Source organism: Zalophus californianus, chromosome 1 (genome assembly GCF_009762305.2).
Source record: "Zalophus californianus isolate mZalCal1 chromosome 1, mZalCal1.pri.v2, whole genome shotgun sequence".
NCBI lineage: Eukaryota > Metazoa > Chordata > Mammalia > Carnivora > Otariidae > Zalophus > Zalophus californianus.
Genome location: NC_045595.1, coordinates 134385308 through 134390145, shown reverse-complemented (window position 1 = coordinate 134390145; position 4838 = coordinate 134385308). Strand labels below are relative to the sequence as shown.

General features: G+C 46.0%; 1 long non-coding RNA gene across 1 annotated transcript; it reads left to right on the top strand.

Annotated features, from left to right (window-relative positions):
- The first annotated feature begins 318 nt into the window (after positions 1-318).
- LOC113918021 lies at positions 319-1675 on the top strand. The gene is made up of 3 exons (XR_004819683.1): positions 319-458; positions 1215-1297; positions 1602-1675. It is a non-coding gene; the product is annotated as an uncharacterized LOC113918021 (long non-coding RNA).
- Positions 1676-4838: the final 3163 nt, after the last annotated feature.

Here is a 4838-nt window from a genome sequence, read left to right as displayed (position 1 = left end):
GACGCTCTCCCTGGCTGGGCCTGAGCCACACCACAGGAGGGAGCGGCATTCAGGCAAAAGGGGCCGCTCTTCTCGCTCTGCCCACCACTCCTCACCTGAGCTCCCCGCGCACTGGCAGCCTGTGGAAGGAGGAGGTGGGGTTGTGGGTAGGGGGAGCGTGTGGGGCTGGGGATTCCGGCTCCCTCTGCCTCCCGGGCCGGGTCCTCGTTCGCAGCGCTCTCCCAGGAGCCCGCGAGTCGCCCTCCCGGCGGTGTGCGGCGGCGAGGGCCCTGCAGCTGCGCGCGCAGCCTTGGCGCCGGCGCGCGTCTTTCGCGGCTCTCTGTGGTGCCCTCGCAGCGCCTGAGGCAGCGGGGTCGCTCAGGTGTGGGAGGCCGGGCGGAGGAGTGGTTTCCCCTTCCCAGCGACCCGCTGAGGCGGCAGCGGCGTGGGCGGAGTGTCGGAGGAGCTGGGTGGAGTAGGTATGGGTGACGCACCGGTCCCATTCTGGGGGCGGCCTCATCGTCCCGCTGTTTCCCGGGCGCACCGCGTGTTGCCTTCGCCGCGTTGCATGCGGCCGTGTGAGCGATGGTGGTGGGTTGAACGCGGCCTCGTGAGCTATGGTGGCGGGCAGAGCCAGCCACGCGGCGCTCTGGCCATCTTTCAGAGCTACCCTGTGGCCAATATGTGTGTACGCTTGGGCTCCTTTCCTGCCCGAGAAGCGAACTTGCAGGTAACGCGGGATGCTCAGTAAGACTTCGAGGAGCCGAGGGAGGCGAGGGAACGAGCCTGTGGCAGCACGGGGCTAGGGCTCCCACCGCAGACGCCTGCGATGCCCTAGGCTTGCCCATACCGCACCCTCGCCCAACGTCCCGGCGTCTCTGAATGCCTTCCCGCTGGTGGGGACAATCGGTGGTGGTGATGTGCCCTCGCGAGAAAGCCTCCACGGACCTGAGGGCATGCCTTGGGGTGCCAGACCCCCCCAGCGCCGCCCCCCCTCCGCGGAAATGCCCCCCCCCCCACTACCTACCCTCGGGTGTGGGCCGAGCCCCTCTGCTTCCCCGAAGGGGTCCTCCCGCCAGGTGGGGCCCAGTGCTCTTCCTGGCCTGAAAAAAGAAAGAAAAGGAAAGGAAAAAAGACCTAACACTTGAACATCGGTCCACTGTTAGTCAAGAGATCACAAACTGTACCAGGCTAGGTTAAAAGACCTTTCCCTGCCCCCTAACCCAATGCCGCAGGAGCCAGGAGAGGTGGATGAAGTAGCCAGAGAAATGGCACACCACACATGCCTTCTTATCCAATGTGGATCCTCCAGCCACAGGTCAGGCCTGAGGGGTGGGAAGTATTGAATTGGATGTAAGGTGTTTTTGTTTGTTTACTATGGACTGGTTTTGGGTGTGTGTGTGTGTTTGTTTTTTAAAAGGCCCCAGATGAAGCTCTTCCTATAACCTTTGGAGACCCTGGAAAACTTCAAGATCTTTCTGGGATGTTGGTTGTCCAGGGGCTTAAAAAGGGACGTTAAAAGACGCTGTTAGGAGACAAAGCCATTTCCTGTTTGTATCTCTTGTGTGTGTACCCTTTGCTTCAGCTGGGGTGTGACAGAGTGTGTATTTCTCCTCCTCTAGAAGGTGCACTTTTCCAGAGATTAGAAGTCACTGAGTCCTGTCTGTCTCCTGTGGACAGTCCTAGGTAAATGCAGGTAGATTTTCTCTCTTCTCTTGCATTATCAATCACTGAAGTATTCTGTATGTGAGGCTTTTCCTGATGACACTGTTTAAAAAATCTATAGTTTTTCTTCTACCGGTTGCATTTTAAATTCATGCCTTCCATATAGTGAAGGAATCCCGGACCCCTTGGACTTCAGTCCCCTCTCTGGGATGTGGTCTCCTGGAGTTGCGGGATCCACCCTCTTCAGTATCTTTCTGCTCTGTTTAGCACCCAGGAATGAGCTTTCAGGACCAGTTGTTTCATCAGTTTAGAATTTTCTTTCCCAACTCTGGAGAGATGTGCTTGGTCCCTTACACAACGGAGAGATCGGCCTCTTCGCAGGGAAGGCATGGGGGATAGGTGGAAGAGATGAGAGAAGGCAGGAGACTGGCAGGAATTGATGGAACAAGGGGAAGGGTATGTGACAACAAGGGTGTCAAGGAGACAGAAGGAAGGTACAGAGAAAGGGTTTGGAAGGAGGACCAAGGCAGGTGCATGAAATTTTTGACTGAAAATGGTATTACATCAACTAAAACACACAGTACTTAAAGAGTACGGTGTTGAAATTTATATTGTAATCACAATTACAAATCTTCCCGGAAAGATCTCTATAGGTGGCCAGTAAAAGAGCATCTAATTTTGATTACTGCATCCTGTGTCCTCAAAGGTTTATGTTTCCTGATATTTTTCTATGAACTTTGGGATTTGCCCTATTTGGATCCTGCAACTTCGTGATAAAGTGGAAGGAGGTTTTGAAAGGTTTTGAAGTCAGACAGATTTGAGTTGTCTGCTATTATTAACTGCAAACTTGAGCCCATTACATAATCTCTCTGAGCCTTAATTTCTCCATCTGTAGCTATCTACCTAAGGTAGAGACTATTAAGCAATTAAATGCAAATACAAAATAGAATACTCAAGACACCCAGCACAGTACCTGGCACATAGCAAGTGCTCAGTAGATGGTTAAAATTGTTATATTGTTGTGTATAATATTCCACTAAAATATCTTAGAGTAATTATTTCTGTAGCTATAGTTTTTGGCATCTCTAAGGTTTTGAAGGTTTCTAATTCTTGTTTGTCTAAACTATTCAAAACCGTACTACCATAAACACTTTTGCCCAGAATGCAGGTTTCCTTAGTACTATATTCCTAGAAGTGAAATGATTAGGTCAAAGGTGTAAACAGCTTTGTAGCCTGCCAGTTGGTACTTAGAGACATTGGACCAATTTGAAATGCAAATAGAGTATCTGGGTGCATTTATTTCCAAGGTCTGGTCAATAACAATACTTTAAAAATACTTAAATTTGTAATGAGTGCTGAGACCTTCTCTTTTACATAAGATTCAAATCTTTATACTTTTTTTTTTAAATGTTATAATTTCTTTTGTTTTTTAAGATTTTATTTATTTATTTAATTGACACAGAGAGAGAGAGACAGCGAGAGAGGGAACACAAGCAGGGGGAGGGTCAGAGGGAGAAGCAGGCTTCCCGCGGAGCAGGGAGCCCGATGCGGGGCTTGATCCCAGGACCCTGAGATCATGACCTGAGCTGAAGGCAGTCGCTTAACCAACTGAGCCACCCAGGTGCCCCTCAAATCTTCATACTTTTAATGAGCTTTTTCAATCATATTTGCCTTGCATATTTTTCTACAGTCTGTGTTATTTGTGGTGCAGTCTTATTCCATTTTATTATGCTGAAGTTTTTGTATATATCTTTCTATAAAATATATCTATCTTATAATAGAAAATGTATTTTATTTTTCTTTAATAGTCATAAATTTATCATCCATTAAAATAAAAACTTTTTGGTTCTCTAACACATCTGCAGCTTTAAATAGTTAACTGTGGGTATTAAAGACTTATTATTAATCCATTTGCCAAGTTTTATTACCTAATGTTTCATATGTGTTGCTTATTTTGTACAGTAGGTGCTTATGCTTATGGTCTGATATCTTGAGTCTGTTTCTGGGATCTTGATTCAATTTTATTTGTCATTTTTTTAAAGATTTATTTATTTATTTGAGAGAGAGTCATTTTTTCTGAGTATAGCCCCATATCAAACAGATTTCCTAATTAGGATATGTCTATTTAAATGGTCATTCATATTCTTGCTAGTTTTTTTTTAAAGATTTTATTTATTTGACACACACAGAGAGAGAGAGAGGGCCCAAGCAGGGGGGAACGGGAGAGGGAGAATCAGGCTCCTTGCTAGCAGGGAGCCTGATGCGGGGCTTAATCCCAGGACCCTAGGATCATGACCTGAGCCGAAGGCAGACACTTAACCAACTGAGCCACCCAGGCGACTCTTGCTAGATTTTTTTAAAGATTTTATTTATTTATTTGAGTGAGAGAGCACATGTGAGCACAAGCAGGGGGAGGGGCAGAGGGAGAGGGAAAAGCAGACTCCACTGAGCAGGGAGCCCAATTCGGATCCATCCCAGGGCTCTAGGATCATGACCTGAGCCAAAGGCAGATAGATGCTTAACTGACTGAGCCACCCAAATGCCCCCATATTCTTGCTAGTTTTATTTTATTAAAATTCACCAAGGAGTTTTAGTTTTTTGGAATATGGTATTTTGATTGTTATCTCCTACAATGTGTGCAAACTTTGGGTGAATGTTCATTCTATTTTTATCTGTATATTCTAATTTTTTCTATAGTGAACATGCAGAAACAGTATACATTTAGAAGTAAGAAAAATATGATATAAAGGATCTTTAGTGGTAATGAAATGTAAGAGGGCAACATGATTGTAACTTCATAACTAAGCATTGACTGAAATAGGCAGAGAAGTGTTGGTTATTGTCTCACTGGTTTCTTTACATAGATTCACCAAGCTCTCCTGTTTATTGAGCACTGGAACATTTAAAAAAATTTTTTTATTGTTATGTTAATCACCATACATTACATCATTAGTTTTTGATGTAGTGTTCCATGATTCATTGTTTGTGCATAACACCCAGTGCTCCACACAGAAAGGAGCACTGGAACATTTTATTCTTTATTTTATTTTTTTTAATTTTTGAAGATTTTTATTTATTTTTTTGACAGAGAGAGACACAGAGAGAGAGGGAACACAAGCAGGAGGAGAGGGAGAGGGAGAAGCAGGCTTCCCTTGGAGCAGGGAGCCCGATGTGGGGCTCTATCCCAAGACCCT